The following is a 19,591-nucleotide window of genomic DNA, read 5'->3' as shown; positions in this document are numbered from 1 at the left end:
AGACTTGAGACTAGACTTTACAAAGTCTATAATGGAATATGTGAATTTTTGAATTTGCAGGCTATTAGCCATAATCAGATTTTCAGTTGGACTGAGACTAAATGTTGAGTTAGATGTTTTCTTAATTGACAATTTCATTTATGATGCATTTTAATCTTTGCTTTGTTTGTTCATTACTTGTTGGGTTGCTTTAAATAATAAATCTATTTTTGGTAGGAAAGATTGAGTTTTCCTTATACGACCCATTTCATTTCTTTAATATGGAATGAGAGAGAGAAATCCATGCGAGAACGAAAGAGATTTTTGTGACGTTCGGGAGAGAGAGAGAGAGAGAGAGAGAGAGAGAGAGAGAGAGAGAGAGAGAGAGAGAGAGAGAGAGAGAGAGAGAGATACCCGCTGAGAAAGACTTGCTGTTGAGAGAGAGAGAGAGGAAAAAAAAACCGAACTTCTCCATCGCCTCCTGAAGATAGACCAATCGGTACGTTACGTAGTATTCCTACCCGGAATATTCTTATCCATTTCCAAACAGTTGTAACAGATAGAATTGGTGGCAGCGTATAAGTAGAAATACTGTCAGTGTGTAAGTGAAAATAATAGGAACGTGAGAGTTTTACGCGATTTTTTTAAAAAATAGACTAATTGGTAACGTTGATGCCCAAGACACGGGACAGCCTGGGGCGACTGACTCGGACTGAGCGTGATGAATGATCACCAGTTTTGAAAGAGTGAGTGTCATAAGTGGGTCGTGATTACGTGTTTAATACGGGGAATCTTTTTTTTTCTGTTTCTATTCGAGTATTGGGAGTGGGGAATTGTGAAATAGATCTGGGTGATCTCTAGAGCAATTCTGGGGTTAAGGAAATACCCAAATAAGTGTGATTAGTGGTGATTGTGAGTTAATTAAAGGGATGGTGATTCAACAAAAATCACTTCTATTTTTTTTTCTGCTTCGTCTTCGAGATGGTGACGTCACAGGTTGCACAGAGCTCTGTTTTCTGTTGGCAGACCGAGTGCTGAGTAACCCCATTTTCAGTTTTTCTTTTTAGGAGAAGCTTAACTTTTTGTTGTTCTCCCGTTTTCTTTCTTTCTTTTTTTTTTTGTTTCATCTTATGTTGTTACGTTCGGGTCGCCAAATTTTGCGCAAAATGGAAGACTCAGACGCAGGGCCGTCCCAGTCGGTCGTGACCCATAAGTTAACAAATTTTAATGCAGGCATTACAAATTTTAAGGGACTAGTTGATGGGAAATTAACACAGAATGTAGAAACATTTATTGAATCAGTTGATAATTATCTGAATTCTAGGAAGATTACGGGTGGCGCTGATGCTTTGAGAGAAGCAAAGGCTTTTTTGGATCTAGACAAAGGAGACATTGGAGAACGAGCACGAGGTTTTGGGTTCAGAAAGTGTAAAACTTGGAAAGAACTTCAGGAATTCTTACGCAGGTCGTATGGCGGAGTTGACCGCGAGTGCACTGTTCGGAACTTACGTGCCCTTATCAGAACTAGGAAGGGTAATGATTCATTAATAGCGTACAGTGCTCGCTTATTTGATGCAGTAGGTGAGATAAAGAAATCTATGATAAACTCTACATGGGTAAATGGAAATAATATATCTTTAGATAATTTTGAAAAACTGCTACAATTTGCTTGCCTTTTAACGTCAGTCCCAGATATAATTACAGATAGTTTTGATAAAAGAATTGATCAGGACACAGATGAATCCTTTTTGTTTGCACAGGTTAACAAAAATCTATCAAAATGCCCGACACTAGACAGTAGTTTTGTGAAGGGAGGTGCTAAGATTTCAGCTACAGTGTCAAAACCACAGAATAATGCGAACTCCGCAAATCTAGGAAATGATGCAGGAGCGAAATCATGTGCACGGGTGGAATTGAGGAAAACCTCAGAGAGATCAGTAACAACAATTCGTTGTTTTACTTGTGATAAAATAGGACATGGTAAATCAAATTGCAGAGTGAGATACTGTTCAGCTTGCAAATCTTCAGACCATGGATGGAGATTTTGCACAGCCACAAAGAATAGAGAATATTCAAGGAAAACACGGGGTAGTTTTAATAGATATGACAGGAGAATTCCACATGATGCAAGTTCTAGGTACACAAACGAACATCAGAATTTTCACAAGATAAGTTCGAAGACGGACACAAGATAATGAGCAATCAGGTCTTAGAATCACCAGAACCTAGGCCGATTGTACGTGGATTTTCTAATGGCATTGAAATTTCTATTTTCATTGATTCTGGTAGCTCAGTTAACCTAGTAAATGCTGACCTTTTTCACTCGAAGTTTCCAGAGTGTAAATTAGTCCCTACTAATGAGACAGTGTGTGACGCATGCGAGAGGAAACTGAATATTTTAGGTTCGTCATTTCTTACGCTTTGTATCGGCGGAAAGACAATAGTAGAATCATTTTTGGTCATAGAAGGATTAGCCTTCGGTGAAATGGTTTTGCTAGGACACCCTTCTTGCATGCGACATAACATCAACATTCTTACGGGAATTCAGGGGATTACAATAGGTGAGCCAGGTTGTTTTGTTCCATATATACACAGGAAAAAAACTTGTGAGAAACCTAAGACGCAGTCGGAGACATGTGTAACACAGTCATTAGAGAGTGAAGATATTCCGCGAAAGTCTTTCAAAGGATTTTTGTTGGAAGATATTGAATTGCAACCGCAAGTTCCTACATTGGTTAAAGCGTCGATGAAAGAGAAAAAGTTTCCTTCTCAAGTGTGCGTTGTTGAGGGAACCGAGAAATTCAAAGACGTTGTGAGTACGGTGTCAGTAAATGAAGTTTCAGTCGCAGGCGCAACTACAGTAGAATTAGTTAGCTATCAAGACTCAGTAAAAAAATATCACAAGGGTACTTATGTAATTGATTTTGAAGAGTTTAAGGAAGAACATAAGATAGTGAGTTTTTGTGGAGACAGTAACACGTTTCCCAGGGAGGAGCTGCAATTCAGAAGTCAAGTTCTTCACGAACATTTGGCTAAAGCTGATTATCCCGAGTATTCAGATAAAGTAGAGAAAGTGTTGAAAGAATATTTAGATATCATTGCTTTGAAGGGAGATAAATTAGGAGTTACAGATGTTTTAGAACATTCAATTCGCCTAGAGAAAGGTACAAATCCCATATATATTCCAGCATATCGAATTCCCTTTAAGATCAGAGAAGAAGTAGAAAAGGAAGTTCAGAGATGGGAGTCGGAGGGAATTATTAGGCAAAGCTCTTCGCCTTATAACTTTCCTTTATTAGCGGTTCCGAAGAAAGACGGTAGTATCAGAGTTTGTGTATATTTTCGTAAATTGAACGAAAAGACATGCCCAGATAGATATCCTGTAGCTTGTTTGCCTGATTTGTTTGTTGAGATCGGTGGCAAGAATATTTATTCATCTATAGATCTTATGCAAGGGTTTCTACAGGTTCCGCTTTGCGAGAGTAGCCATAAATATACAGCATTTTCGGTACCAAAGGGACATTACGAGTTTAATAGGATACCTTTTGGATTACAAGGGTCCCCAATAACATTTACTAGACTGGTTAACACAGTACTTCATGGTTTGTTAGGAAAGTCGGTGTTTGTGTACATGGATGACATTCTCATATGCACAGATACAATTGAAGAACATCTAAAGGTGTTAAAAGAAGTCCTCAAGCGATTACGGTTCGCTGGATTAAAGGTCAAATTGGCCAAGTGTGAGTTTCTGAAGAGAAAAATTGTCTATTTAGGTCATGTTATCTCTAAAGAGGGAGTCAGAGTGAATGATGAGAAAGTTAAAGCCATTGTGAGTTTTCCAGTTCCCAAAACCAGGAAACGGATTCGTTCGTTCCTAGGTATGTCGGGTTTCTTTCGCCGTTTTGTGCGGAATTTTTCTACAATAGCGTCTCCATTGACAGATTTGTTACAAGACGACGTTAAGTTTGTTTGGGGTGATAGTCAGCAATTAGCTTTTGAGAAGCTTAAGAACGCTTTGGTGAACCCACCTGTTTTGAAGTTTCCAGATTTTAGTCAACCGTTCACCTTAGTGACTGACGCGAGTCAGGAAGGTATAGGTGCGTGTTTGATGCAGAAATTTGAGGGAAAATTACACCCAATTGCTTTTTATAGCAGAAAGTTCAAAACGCGTGGTAGTAACGAAAGGCTGATGTCAGTTGTGGACAAGGAGGCTTTCGCAGTCGTCTCTAGCCTTGTTCATTTTAAGATGTTGTTGTTGGGAAATAAAGTTGAGATTTTTACAGATCATCAACCGTTGTTAGAGCTTTTTAATAAGCCAAATTTGTCGCCCAAATGGGTTGGTTTTTGACATTGAGAGATTTTGATGCAAACCTCAAATACATTGAAGGTAAGCATAATGTGGTTGCAGATGCATTGAGCAGATATTTTCCAGTCGAGGATGAGGGAGTGCATTCGAATCCTGTGTGGGGAGACGAGTAAACATTTGGTGTCTAATGTCTCTGATACTAGTAGTTCTGAGATATCGCATGTAGAGGACAAACGCATTTCTACAGTGCATACTTCAGGGAGAAATAGTGAGTCGGCAGTCTCGGGAGAGATTGTTGTTCGTGATATTGAGGGTAACGCTGTGTGTTATATTACGGGTGAAAATGTCACTTGGGACATAGGCTTGCTCGAACAAAAGCAAGATGAAGATAAATTGTTTTCAGATGCTAAGGCATTTCTTAGGGAGTTTCACCAAAGAAAGGGTATAAGTTGCCTTTTTCTGGTCTAGAGTTGAGAATAATTTATTGGTGAGGAAAGTTAAGTATAACTTATGAAGTACTCAAGCATGGGTGAAATTACACAAATCATCGTGCCAGAGAGTCTAGTACCACAAGTTCTAGACATTGTACATTGTAAATTTGGTTCTCCTCATTTAGGTGTGGACAAGACGTATGAAAACGTCAGGTCAAAGTTCTTTTGGAAAAATATGTTTTCCACAGTGGAGGCCTTTGTGAAGAGTTGCGCTGTTTGCAATGCGAATAAGCCGGCGACGGCGGTGTCGTGTCGTTTGGGTTCATATCCCGTACCACATAGGCCGTTTCAGAGAGTGCATATGGATATTCTGGGTAACTTCTCAGAGTCCGCTTATGGTTATAGACATTTATTAGTAGTTGTTGACGAGTTAACTCGTTTTGTCGAGATTTTCCCACTGAAGTACAAATCAGCTGAGGAAGTTGCTATAGCGTTCTTTAAGGGGATAATTTGTAGATATGGTGTTCCTGAATGTCTGATCACAGACAATGGTAGGGAGTTTATTAATAAGACTTTAGAGGGTCTTGCCAATTTGTTGGGGATAAAGAAAGTATCTATAATCCCGTATAGACCTGAAGCGAATGGGTTATGTGAGAGGGCTAATCGAAAGTAATCGAAGCTTTACGCATGACAGTGGGTGGTTCCGATACACATTGGGACAGATCTTTGGATGAAGTGCGATATAGTATCAATACTATGACGAATGACACAATTAAGATATCTCCAGCAGAAGCTTTGTAAGGGTACAAGCTGAAAGGACCTTTTGATTTGTTACCAGAGCGAGTTCAGGGTGATGTTACGGTCACTTCGTTGATAAATACAGCGAGAGAAAGATTTGCGTATCAGTAAAGAACTTGAACTTAGTTCGGCGCAATGGTAGAGAAAAGTAACGCGAAATCGAGGGGAGTAGCTTTTCGATGGGTGATAGTGTGTTTGTTAAAGTGAATGTTCGGAATGATCTGAATTATAAATTAAGTCCGAAGTTCCACGGACCTTTTGAGATTGTAGAGATCAAAAGAGGGAACAGATTTGTAGTAAAAGATGTAAATACCGGTGTGACGAAATTAACTCATATTTCAAAGTTAAAGAAAGTTGGGATGTAATGGAACGTTTGTATATAGTTTGAGGGATAAATGGGTTGATATTTGTATATATTGTATATAATACTTATTTTTTTTTGTTTCTTTTTTTTTGTCTCGTGTTCATTTTTGATGAATCAGAGAATAGGAGAAGTAAAAGAGCAGCACCTTTAGTTCTTGTAGGTGTTGGCATGATTGCTGCGATTGGAGCGATGTCCACTGGGAGTTTAGTCAAAGTAGCAGAAGTTCAAAAAGACTTAATAGCTCAAGGGAAACAGTTAAATCAGTTGCAAGAAAGTAATAAGAAGTTGAGTAATAGTTTTGAAACAATGAGACGTTCTTTGAATGATTTGTCAGTTTCAGTGGAAGGTTTGAAAGAAGATCTTGATGTGACAATTACATTCCTTACGATCCACCATACCGTTCTTAATGTTGAGAAAGAAACTGATTCTCTAAGGACAGAAGTGCAAATGCAAGTTAAAGCAATTATTGCTGCAGCAGATGGTCGTGTGTATGGTGACATGTTGCCTTTGGGATACTTAGAAAATGTTCTAAGGAATTCCGCTTATCTACATGGAGCGAAAGTATTGTTCACGGGAGGAGATTTGTATTTATATTATAATGTTTTGAGGGTGAGATTGTCTGATCGGGGATTGATAGTATACGTTCCTGTCAGTACGATGAAGCCTTTTGTTAGTTTTGTTGTTAGACCTTTTCCGAGTGCTTTTGGAGACTTGGTAGTGATATGGAAGGGATTAGAGATCATGTTCATTTTGGGAGATCAATATCAGGGTTTGGGGGTTGATTATAAGACAGGTTGTACCTTGGTTAGGGAGAAGTATGTGTGACAGTAATGTTTTCCAGTTGCAAGTTGTGTCTGTGGGTGGTTGTGAATTGTCTTTAGTTCATAGACAGACTCCGACTGAATGTGACTTTATGCAGTTTCCACGTGAATACCACATGATCACCACCAGTACTCTTACTGCCATGTATTGCAAAGAGTGCCCCATCACGACGATGTGCCAGAATAACCAGACGACGACGTTCGTGCTTCGTGGGTCCAAGCTGTTCGACTCGTCCTGCAGAATCCTGTCTACGGACTTTCTCGTACTTAACCGTGCTGTCTTCAACAGTTCCGAGAAGATAATCATGCGTCATATGCATAACAATCACGATATAGTTCCAGTGCCTTCGACAGAGATACCAGTGACTGTCCCGCCGATGGAAGAGATCGAGGATACGTTCATGGTCGAGTACCGTGAATATTTGTTGCCAGCTGTCTTAATGATTTTAGTGGTTATTTTTCTGATAGTTCTTATTATGGAAGTAGTAAAGCTCATTTGTGCTTGTAAGACTTCACGCAAGTGCTCTAAGACAATACCCCCAGTAGATGTGCAAGTATGTCATGAGGGCAGCATCTAAGCTGTAGTTCAGTAGACATTGCTAATTGAGCATAAGCCCTATCTGTTATATTTTATACATATGCTTTTGTTTTGGTTTGCCGTTAAGGAGAGCGAGAGGCTCTTATGGGGTGGCCGAGCACTATTTCAGAAAATATGGCCGCCTTAACATTGAAAGGTACAGAGTGTGATGGAAGAATTTTTGGTTGTGAGATGGTACTGTTGAAGCCGTCAGTTGCAGAATCGTCGTATTCAGCAAATAGTTGATCATCTCAGCAGTTAATGTGATGAACACGCGATATTGGCCGAATCATATGACCAAGTAGCTATGCGCGTACAAGAGTTTGTGTGTTACAGAATCTCGATTTTGTGTCTAATTCTGCCCAAAAATTAGTTTGGTTGTTCATTAGCAGACCTAGAGCGAGATCGTGAAGACATTATCATTGAGTGTGGCGAGCTCTTAGAATTGGCAGAATAAGGTACAGTCCAGACTCTTCGTTTTTCTATGTGAATTGTGGATTTATGGTCTTTTACCATATTTCAAGACATTTTTGAATTTATGTTTTTTTTTTTACCATATTTCAAGACATTTTTGAACTTGTGTGGGAAGTGGATGTAGCATTTTACCATTTCAATATTCTATTTTATTGTGTTCTATATTTTACCAGTATGCTATTTACTCATGCATTTTAGACTTTTCATTATTATGTTTTTGCACTTGTATATTTTTGGGAGTATTATTTTGTGCTTAATTTTTCGACAGATGTCATGGTTGTAGTGATGACTTTGTGGGCAATAACATGAGGTTATCATGTTGGTGTGATCATAGAGAAAGACAGACGCAAACCTTTGCAATGTCTAGTATTTTATGTGGGAGACTTGAGACTAGACTTTACAAAGTCTATAATGGAATATGTGAGAATTTTTGAATTTGCAGGCTATTAGCCATACTCAGATTTTTAGTTGGACCGAGACTAAATCTTGAGTTAGATGTTTTCTTAATTGACAATTTCATTTATGATGCATTTTAATCTTTGCTTTGTTTGTTCATTACTTGTTAGGTTGCTTTAAATAATAAATCTGTTTTTGGTAGGAAAGATTGAGTTTTCCTTATACGACCCATTTCATTTCTTTAATATGGAATGAGAGAGAGAAATCCATGCGAGAACGAGAGATCTTTGTGACGTTCGGGAGTAAGAGAGAGAGAGAGAGGGGAAAGCCGAGAGAGAGAGAGAGAGAGAGAGAGAGAGAGAGAGAGAGAGAGAGAGAGAGAGAGAGAGAGAGAGAGAGAGAGAGAGAGAGAGAGAGAGAGAGAGATACCCGCTGAGAAAGACTCGCTGTTGAGAGAGAGAGAGAGGAAAAAAAAACCGAACTTCTCCATCGCCTCCTGAAGATAGACCAATCGGTACGTTACATAGTATTCCTACCCGGAATATTCTTATCTGTTTCCAAACAGTTGTAACATATATACTGTATTATAATAAATTCAATATGGAAGAGTTGGAATATGTTCTCTTGAACAGCAATAAATCTGCACATGGGAGCATATTCCAAATCTTCCATATTGAATTTATTATAATACAGTATGTATCTTTCTTTGTCTCAAATTAAGTATTGTAGATTCTTCTTTATTCTTTACTTTTTTGAAATGTTTGTCCAAATTTTGGTCACCACTTATTTTGGCAAAACTTTTCCTAAGTATGTTACTAATTTCAAAAGGATATAAAATTTTTTTGCCATTATCTAATATAGCTTGTCTGGGTAGTCTAGTGTTTATTCCATTTATTTTTCAGAATTTTTTCTATACTTTTTGAAGGGATGTTTCGCTTGTTATTTCCAATATATAGGATCTCCAAGATATTATTTTACCTTTTATGACTTCCTTTCTAAATTTAGCTGATATTAATATTTTATCATACAAAGGTTTTAATGCATCTATTTCTAAGAGTACAACTGTCATTTTTAATATATTTTCTTCTAGGAATGGTTTTGATTTATTTATTTTATTCAATCTTCTGTTTAGGGTATCTAACCTTCTTCCTAGAGAGCGTTTTTCTCGTACTAATTCAGATAGACCATCTGACCACCACGGGACTTTGTGTTTTTTATTATGGGGTTTTGAATGAGGAATAACTTTGTCTGCTACCTTTTTGATGCATGATACAAAGAATTTGTCTCATTGTGATTTCTCACATACAGTAATTATATGGCAGTATATTTCTGGCATGCAAGTTAAAAATGTTCCAATCTGCTTTTTGCATGTTATACTGTGGCGAGTATGGTTTCAGTTTATTATTTAATACAGATGTTATTATGGGAAAATGATCACTTGAGTATGAGTCATCACAAGTATTCCAATCCAGTTTGTCAACTATATTTGTTGAACAAAGGGTGACATCTATCGAGGAAAATGTTCCATGGGTTTTGGAGCAATACATATTTACTTCGTTGTCACTCAGACAACAGAGATTATTAGTGTCCATCAAGTTTTCTATTTTTTCCTCCATCTTTATCCGGTGTAATATTGTTATAGTCCCATATAAGATTATGTGCACTGAAATCTCCTACAATTAATATGGGATCCTAAAATCTTTTATTATTTTCTGTAATATGTTTAAATCATACTTTTTACTAGGCTGGTAGTATAAGTTAAAAATATCAAATAAATTATTTTCTATTTTCACTGTTATTGCTGAAATTTGTAAATCAGTGTAATCTATATCTAATTTGTCATACCCTGTATATCATTTCATTATGGACATATATTGCAGTTCCTAAATTATTTTCATTTTCCTTTGATGTTGTGGCTAGTAGATATTTACCTGTATTTGGAACAGGTTTTCCTACGTGTTGTATTAATATAGTCATTGGTTCGTATTCACTTGTAAGTCGCTGGACTTCTCCTGAGTGCATTCTCGTTAATAATCCATTTATATTCCATTGAACTATATAACAATTGAATGGAGTAATATGAGAGTGGTCAAATTCCTCTAAAAAATTTAAGTTGATATTTTTTTTAAATTTGTTATAAGTTAATTTGTATTTTTGTTGGACTTGATTCATTTTTTTTTTTTTTTTTTAACTTGACTTTCATTAACTGTTACATTTTTACTATCTTGATTTAATTTTTCCATTTTCATTTTTTTAAGAATATTGTCTACAACACTGATATGTTTTTCTTTGTAATATTCTAAAAATTCAATACACATGCAACCTTCTTCATGAGACATGATGCTTGTTTTTCCTTATTCCTATACTTCATGAAATTTCTTATGGTGTTAGTTAGGCTTTCTTTAGTTATAGTTTTATTTTTGTGGCACATGCTACAAAGCATTTACTACAACCACATGTATCTCCATGTTCATAAGTTTGATGTTCCTTCTTGGTTTTTCTTGTGGTGCCTATAATTGGTAATGGGTGAATTTCTTTGCTTTCATCATAGTTATCTGTTTTGGTTTTCCATTTTCATCTGAATTTTGTGATTCTGCTCCTGGAGGTATTATTGTTACTATGGAAGACAGTGGAATGTTTGATTTACTGTTCTGTTTCTGAACTTTAGCTTTTGGTTTGATTGGTGGGTTATTTATCTTTTTACATCTTTGTTTGGTGGAATTAAGTGGGGTCTTATCTAGTTGCCTATTCCGAGTTGTGTTATCCGTTTTGTCGCATTCTTGTGATTTTATTTCTTCTTTATCTTTCTCTATGCCAATATTTGTACCTATTTCTGGTAAGGAGGAAAATCTATTGTCCACTGTGATAATGTCATTGCTGTATGAAATCTCCATAGAAGAGTTCTTTTGATCATGTAATGTTTTTAGTGATATTTCTTTATTTTTATTGTCATTCACTTCAGTTTGGGTATTGTTTGGTTTTGAAGTATCTGCATACCTAAATTTCTTAGCTGGGTCATTCAATCCTCTCAACTTTTAGCTCTAACTTTGCTTCCCTGATCGACATTCCAGTTTGTTCTTATAGTAATTCAAGTTCAGTATTGTAAATATAAAATGCACATGTTTTAGATCGGGAATGATGTTCTAGGCCACAACTTATGCATTTTGGTTGGCCACAGACCCAGCTTGTTTTATGTTCTTGTGAGCTGCAATAGGCACATCTGGGAAAATTTCTGCATTTCATGGCTGTATGGCCATCATATTTGCAACAGTTCTTGCATTGCATGGGTTTGGGAACATAAGGTCTTAAGTTCCCTGTTTAGTCCCAGTATTTTAATTTTCAAGGGCAAGGTTTGGCAATTGAGCTTTAATTTTTGCTATTTTGATAGACTTATTTTTGTCTTTCCTGCTTGGGACCTCATATATTTCTCAATCTTCAACATTGTTGTGTCTTTTCTGTAATGAATCTAGAAACACTGATTTGTTTTGTATTTCTTCTGCTAGATTTGGTAATATTACTGTGCCTTGTGCACTATTCATGGTATCATGTCTTGTGACGGACATTGGTTCAACAAATAATTTTCCAATTTTAATGAGGATATGTTTGTCAGCTTGTAAATTTAAAAACCTTGACCAGTTTGATTCTCCAAAGAGGGTATCAAAGTGTACCAAGGTTGAGTCAGGTCTATATTTTCTTTTATTTATTCTTTTAGGCTCCTAAAGGCCCATAGTTGAAAAGTTTGAACTATTTTTTGTTCCTTTTTTTGATGGGGACACAGGAAGAGAAACATCTGGCTCAAAGGAGAATGGTTCCATTGTAACAATGCCAGGCCCTTTTTTCACAGGGATATCCTTTTTCTCGCATGGATTGTCAACATTTGGAGAATTTTCAGTCTCCAAGGCGGGAGCAGAGGTTGTAATCTGTGCCAAAACAGCATCATCAGAGGGCCCAGGGGTATTTGACTCTTTATTCTTACTATTCATAAAGATCCAATAGAAAAAAATAATATACCTGAAAACTTAAAAAATATATCATTAGCCTTTCATGGAGTTTATTCTTCCACTAATGGCACAAGTGAGAGCCGACTCCCAAATGTCCACCCCCTACCCTACACCACAGGGGATGGCACAATACAAATTAGAGTGGCCCAAATGTAAGCCAAACCTGCTTGCTAGGACCGAGAGGATTACAAGAATACAATCATCCCCACCCTAATCGCATTATGGGGCAAACCGGATAGAATACTGAGAGTCCTATCCCCAGAGCCAGACCCCTCCTGGAATCCATGGCCCAGCCCCACAGAATAGCTTCACCCTTGAGATATCAATCTGATATCCCTCAGGTCCGAACGTTTTTGGGTAGTTGATGATCCTACCACAGTTCTCACTATTTAGCTTTGGATATAAACCCAGTCCCAGCTATGATATCTTTTCCTATTTAACAGGCCAAATAAATTTTAGCAAAAGTGGAAAATTCCATAAAATTAGTGCAAAGAAATATGTAATAATATATGAGACTCTTGGACTCAATCCGGGAACAAATTCCGTGCCTCTGACATATTGATCAGTGTAAGAACTGCCAGATCTTTTCACGTGAGTGAGCAAACGTAACGCATACGAAATAGGCTGGGAAGAATCTAAGAGTCAGAGGCCATAAGGAAAACCCATCTCAACAGAGTCTCCTTCCTCCCCTTGCTAGAGGAAGGAGAGGAATTGCTTCTATGATTCTACAAAAAAAATAGAACAGGAGCTCGATGTGCAGTCTTACTGCATCAGATGCCAGATCCAGCAAGCGTCAGATACCTATTCTCATCCCGAAGGAGGAGAAGTGGAGGACGAGGAAGGAGGAGGAGAGGACAGTCACTCTCAGGGTCCTTCTCACTTCCAGAAGGTTGTTGTGCTGATGGATCAGCGCAATGACCTCTGCAAAAGTCCTCTGTATCTCAGGGGTGTCTGCATCCTGGAGTAGAGGACCCTCGAGTCCTTCCAGGGTGCAGTCCTCCCGATCTACTCTCCCGGCAGGAGGAAGAACCTCGGCAGACCCCTTGGATACTTCCTGCACTACGCAGGCGTATGACCTAGTCGACCCGAGGACCAAGCCAAGTACGTATGCCTTTATAGTCGAACTCTGGGGAGAAGAGTCTCCAAAGTTCCTCCTGTCCAACTCGCCCCTCCCAGGGAAACCCCAGGAGGTTGAGGGGACAGGCAAGGAGGATTGGACACCCCCGCCAGTCCTGTTGGCGGAACCAGCTAGAAGAGTGGGCCAAGAGCAGTCATCAACCCGCAGTGATGACTGCAACCCAGGTCGAGGAGAGCCCTTTCACCTCGGTGAAGCGCTGTCCCAAGGGGGGAGTAGCGGTTCACGTGAGCCGTGCCGGGTGCTTGACTCGACTGAGCCAGGCCGGTCGTGCGAACGTGATCAAGGACTGGGTGGAGTCAGAAACGCGACTGGCTGATGAGAATTTGCGCTGTCCACTTGACAGGCTCCAGTCTTCTTCGAGGCCGGGGCCTCACGAGAAGACTGTACAGGGGACCTCCTCTCTCTCTTGCCAGATGCTTGGACTCGAAAGACTGAAGCATCTACCTGGGAACCTGGCTTGGTACTGGGGGCAGTGCCAGCAGGCGAAGCCGACACACCTGCATGTCTTGGCTCCTTCTCCCGAACCGGTACAGAGAGCGGACTTTCCAGTCCTGGCTCAGGATACCCGAGTCTCCTTAGAGGCCTGGGTATTTGGAGCAGCTCACGAGCGAGTGCCTGACACAGTGCCAACCTTGGAAGTGGACTTCTTAGGTGTGGCAATGGGTGTGCCGACCGAGGTTTGCATGGCCGCGGCTCCCGAAACGCTAGACCCAGGGGTCATCAATTTGGTTCTCTGACCCGAAGGACAAGAAGAGCTGACAAGAGATCCCACTGCTTGCCCTAAGGAGGGAGGCACTCCCTCAGAAGTCCCAGAACAGGATTTTTTAGGGAGGGGGGAGAGACCGCCTTCTTCTTCGACCAACATGCCTCGGAAGAAGAAGGGGAGGAGGTAGCAGATGACAATGACAACGAAGATCAAGACGAAAATTACACCTTCCTAGACCTCTTTTTCAACTTCTTCTTCGTCACCTTCTCCAGGATGGCAGTCAAGTCGCCCATCCAGGAGGGAGCAGCAGATGTCACAGGAGCAGCCGGGGTGGCCAGGGTAGCGGAAGTGACCTGGGCAGCAGATTCGTCAACAGTGGAGGCAGCGGTATCCGGGGCAGCCAGTACAGCCCGGGAGCCAGGAAAGCCAGAGCAGTGACTGGGGCGACCAAAACAGCCTGGGCAGGTGGAGGAGCAAGGACAGGCCAAGAGCCAGAGTAGCCAGGAGCTGTGACCAGGGCGACCAGGATAGCTGGGGCAGGTGGAGCAGCCAGGATAATCCAGGAGCCAGCAAAGCGGGGAACAGCAGGAGCAGGAACCATAAGATGAGGCACGGAAGAGGTCACCATCATGGAGGGTCCTGGCTGGGACAACAGGGCCACGGAGAAGCCAGGAGGCAGAGGCACTGTGTGCTGGGAAGCCGACATGGCGATCACCTGGGTCCCCAGGTGAGACGAGACTGTCACTGGCATCTTGGCAAAAGCTGTCATAGTCACAGTGCTGGTGGTGGTGGTAGCCGCGGTGTGGTTTACCGCAGGAGTGCCAGTCATATGGGTGAGGAGACCCTACAGTGATGGGACGCTAGGGAGACCCAGGTGGAGGCCGGTAGAAGTCAAACCCATAGCCTGCCCCCCCCCGAGAGAAGATTCTACTGCCACACCTGAAGAAAAAGCTGGGTCAATGGAGGGAGTCTCTGCTTGCTCCAGGGGAAAAATTCCCCCCTGGGGCAACGAGAGGCCCCCGAGAAGAGGTTGTCCCCCCCCCTCATTCTAAGCCCGACGAAGTGAGGGAAGAAAACAAAAGGAAGTCCTCTCCTGAAGGAGATGCAGCCAGAAGGGGAAGTTTGCCGGGAGAAAGGAACAATCCCGAAGGGTTAGCCACTGAGGGAGTCAACAGGGGCGTATAACCCTCAGATGACGCCTTGAAAGGTTTCCTTTGGTACTGTTTCCTCCCCTCAAACTTTGCCCACTGCTCAGCCGACCAGGAGCAACACTCGGCACAAGTAGATAAGTGTGAACACACACGCCCCCTGCCAGAGGAGCAAAGGGTATGCGGGTCCATATCAATATTAGACCTAACGCTACTGCACTTCTCCCTGCCAACTCCTGGACACATGCGCTGGGGGAAGGTGGGCTTACGAGGTTTATGTCCTTCATGGGCTTGCAGACTGAGAACAAACACAAAAAGCAATCACCAGCAAGGAAAAAGAAAAGATACCACTGGGAAACAGCAGTCAGGGCAGAGAGTGAGAAACAAGTCTGTATCGCACGACGACCAAAAGCAAATTGAAATGTTTGCATCTGGGCAAGCAGAACTCCCGCCTTCCGGACAAAAGATCAACGGCTGTTTCCAGCTTTGCTGAAAGTAACTCCTAATGCAAAGGACCGATGGTTTGTATATCGTGTCGGAACAACTTGGTTTACAGTAAACACCCCGTATTCGCGGTCTCACAAATTCGCGGATTTCTCTGTGGAACTTCTCTATCCATTATTCACGGAAAATTCGCCAATTCGTGGTATTTTTCACTGAGAAATATTCACTAATTACTGCATTTTCATATCATTTTCATGACTAAATGCACTTTTTGTGATAAAAATATTAAAATACTCAGGTATAAGCATTTTTAGAGGGTTTTTCTTGTGTTTAAACTATCAAAATAGGCAGTTCTAAGTGTTTTTAGGGGGGTTTCAAGTATTCATGGATTTTAGCTATTCGCGGGGGGGGTGTCCATTTCGCATCTCCCGCGAATACAGGGGGTTTACTGTATACAACTTGCATGGCAGAGGAAAGTTCCAAGGATGTTTCATCTTCATACCTAAGAACAGGTCAAGATCTGATGTGTGGTCTCTGGACTTCAAAAGATACAGCTCTTATACCCTGATACTGTACTGAACAATTTGCCATAACTCATCTCAGAAAAGAATGGCATACAAATGGCACACACTTAGGGAATGAGTCAGATAAACAAAGCAGAAAAATTTAATAGTACGTATATGGTACTGTGCAACTTGTAATAAAGTACGTAATGCTGACTTTTAAAATAACAATAATTTGATTGGATGACTTTGGATAGATAATTCCAGTAGATGTGAGGTTTTTTCAGGAAGTAGGGGTTGTAAATCAGGTCTTGGTATCATATTGTAAAATGTGAGATCATTAATGAAGAAAAGATAAACAAAAATTACCAATAGCAAAAAAAAAAAAAAGCAATACGTAATCCAAACACCATAAGCTGCATTAAAGTCATTCAAGGCATCTGCCAACAAAACTGGGCACAGTAAAAAATAAAAAACTTCTTATCTTCAGTTTACTGTTAATACATCAACATATATATTGTCCTTTCCAAACAATGCTTTGATATATATTTTCCAAACTAATAGAGTAGTTCATACTAATAAACCACTAAATCCAGGAAAAATAATTGGGTGTACCACACTTACCTCAGATGTCTCTCCCAGTAACACAAAAGGAGGCCTCCCTTTTATTGAGGAGCTGTCTGACTGAGTCCTTTTCTGGTAGAGTAGAGCACTGGAATTGAAAGTTCTGTACAATATTTCACAATTCAAGATTAAACATGGAGCAAGATGGTACAGAAGTAATCCCAAAACAAATTTCACACCGAATTACTTACTACAGAATCCCTCTGTCAGTCCTACCATTCACAAAACGTTCTATCTTGGGGTACTATGGATTATGCCTAAAACTTTTAACATTTTCATACTGAAAAAATAAAAAGAAATAAAATATCACATCTAATGTATACATCTTACCCTTACCTAATCTAAGATATCAGGGAGAAGAAACTCAGACTTATACTGACCTCCTGTCATAATTTCACTTATAAACTGCATCTGAGGGATAAGAATAGAGACTTGTGCACAACTGAAAAACACACTGGAAATTAGAAAAATAAATTCTTATTTCCACAAAACTATGAACGTAATGTTCTGTGAAACTTTTGGAGCAAAGCAACAGTTTCAGTTAAAAACTTCTACATTCCATAAATTATACAGAATTAATAAGCAGAGGGACAGATAAATGAGGGATTTGCTAGAATATTGAAGCTAAAAATCCCCAAAAAGCACAACTTACACAACTGAATGAATAAACTATATACATGTACAGTATTTCATATTTTTGGTGATAATTTTATTTCATGAACAGAAACATTTTGTAAACACTTAAAAATGCATCTTTATATTGCTAGAATTGCATAGAACATATACGCATGTTTACTTACAAAACTTTGGGAAGCTAAAGGAAGGTATAGTTGCTAATACTCTCCCACACTAGGAAAGTTCAAGTATGGGTACAAAAGACAACCATACACACATCATTTCAAGGATGGAGCACACATCTGCAAACATACAGTACATGTGTAATGAGCAATATTTGCACAGATTACAGATCACCAAAACTAAAGCCTGAACAGAGTCAAATTCAGACAGAGACTTAAAATAACTTTCTGAACTTTTTGCAACGAAATCACTGCCCTTACCACTTTTCCCAACATAATTGCATACTGATTCTATCAAATTATTTGTCCATCAACACTACACTATTACATTTTCTCTATGCACAGGATTTTGAAACTTGCCAGAAAATAACTTTGCACAATCCTTTTAAAACTATACCCAGTGATATGTTTTGATTCCCTTTAGCCACTTCACCATTTTTGGCACCTGTTTAGTCTTAACACTTTAACCATATACCATTAACAATAAGGAGAATGGAGTACCCTATTAAACAATATCACAATTTTTTAAAGTAAATTGTATTTTTCCTAACTATACAAACCTGAGGTCCTTTACATTAGGAATTACTTTCAGCGGAGCTGGAAATGGCCGTTGAACTTATGAACAAGGTGGTTAGGCAGTTAACTACCATCCGGGAGGTGGTGGTACCGCCTGCCCAGATGTAAACATTCCAAATTGCCTTTCGACCCAGGTTTCTGATTGACGGGTGGCATGAGGTGGGCATGAAATGTAATGTAAAGGACCTCAGGTTTGTATAGTTAAGAAAAATCATAATTTTTTAAAAGCAAATTGCATTTTTCCTAACTATAAAAACCCAAGTTCCTTTACATTAGGAATTACTTTCAGCGTAGGCTGGAAACAGCCGTTGAACTTTCGAAACACGGTTAGGCAGTTAACCACCATCTGGGAGGCAGGAGTACCGCCTGCCCAGATGTAAACATTCCAATTTGCCCTTCGGCTCAGGTATCAGATTGAGGGGTGGCATGAGGTGGGCATAAAATGTAATGTAAAGGACCTTGGGTTTGTATAGTTAGGAAAAATACAATTTACTTTTAAAAATTGTGATTTGCTCCAACACGATATACAAACCGTCGGTCCTTTATGTTAGGAAGACTCATTGGTTGGAGGGAGGAATCGGAGTGAGTCTCTATGAATTGACTGGAGCTCGCCACGCTTTGTCTTCAAGCGAGGAAGGGAAAACTGCCTCTGACAAAATTATTGGGTTGTAAGAAACGCGGGATCAATTGTCAGACTTCTGGGTCCCTTTGGATGAAAGAGGAATCATCAGTTCATACAAAGTAGGCTAGGAAGAACCTGGAGACGATGACATTAAGGCAATCACAAGCATTGGGTTTGTCTTATTGTCATGGTCTCCTTCCCCTGCTTGTAAGGGGAAGGAGTGGGGTTGCTTCTATCAACCTGAACGGAAAACAGAACAGGGAAGAGAGCCGAGATGGAGAGACAGAAGAGAGGCCAGTCACTCCACATTCATTCTCCCAATCACAACCGTACATCTTTGGCAAGATGCAACCCATCCTGTTAAAGGAGCCAGGTAAGTTAAACAACTTTTGAGCAGCCACCAAAGAGCCCACGGAAAAGGTGTCCAAGGACTTGTGAGCAACATCCCGAAAGTAGAAGGAGGTGAAGGTGGTCTGTTGAGACCACACACCTGCCTTCAACACCTGAAGAACCGACATGTTCTTCCGGAATGCTGCGGACGGACCAATGCTGCGGACTTCATGAGCTCTCAGACGAAGTGTACCGGTGTCCTCTTCTCCAGCAGCAGAATACGCTCTCCTTATCGTCTCACAAAGTTAAAAAGAGATCGTGTTTTTGGACATTTCTTTCTTGGTCGAGCCAGTACTAGTGAAGAGTCGTTGAGTCCTCTTCAGATAGCATCGCAGAACTCTAACAGGAACAGTAGCATCTCGTCTGGTTCATTACCTACACAGACCTCTAGGAAGGGGATCGTGAAAGACTCGAAACGTGCGTCAGGGACCGAAGGATTCTGAGTCTTCGCCACGAAATCCAGGACGAAATCGAGCGTAACTGATCCCTATCCCCT

General features: G+C 40.2%; 1 protein-coding gene across 27 annotated transcripts in view; it reads right to left on the bottom strand.

Annotated features, from left to right (window-relative positions):
* LOC136828590 (zinc finger FYVE domain-containing protein 1-like) overlaps positions 1-19,591 on the bottom strand; it is a 126,672-nt gene that overhangs the window by 101,797 nt on the left and 5,284 nt on the right. For 11 of the 27 annotated variants that reach the window (XM_067086609.1, XM_067086630.1, XM_067086608.1 and 8 more), the window contains exons 2-3: positions 17,511-17,627; positions 16,711-16,798 (exon numbers count right to left, since the gene is read on the bottom strand). The gene's annotated coding sequence lies outside the window, so the exon portion shown is untranslated. Of the gene's footprint in view, positions 1-16,710; positions 16,799-16,901; positions 16,986-17,046; positions 17,153-17,510; positions 17,628-19,591 lie in introns of those variants that run through there. The other 16 variants (XM_067086619.1, XM_067086610.1, XM_067086631.1 and 13 more) reach the window with 5 other exon arrangements.

This window comes from Macrobrachium rosenbergii, chromosome 43 (assembly GCF_040412425.1).
Source record: "Macrobrachium rosenbergii isolate ZJJX-2024 chromosome 43, ASM4041242v1, whole genome shotgun sequence".
In the NCBI taxonomy this organism is placed as follows: domain Eukaryota; kingdom Metazoa; phylum Arthropoda; class Malacostraca; order Decapoda; family Palaemonidae; genus Macrobrachium; species Macrobrachium rosenbergii.
This window is presented reverse-complemented; position numbering and strand designations above follow the sequence as displayed.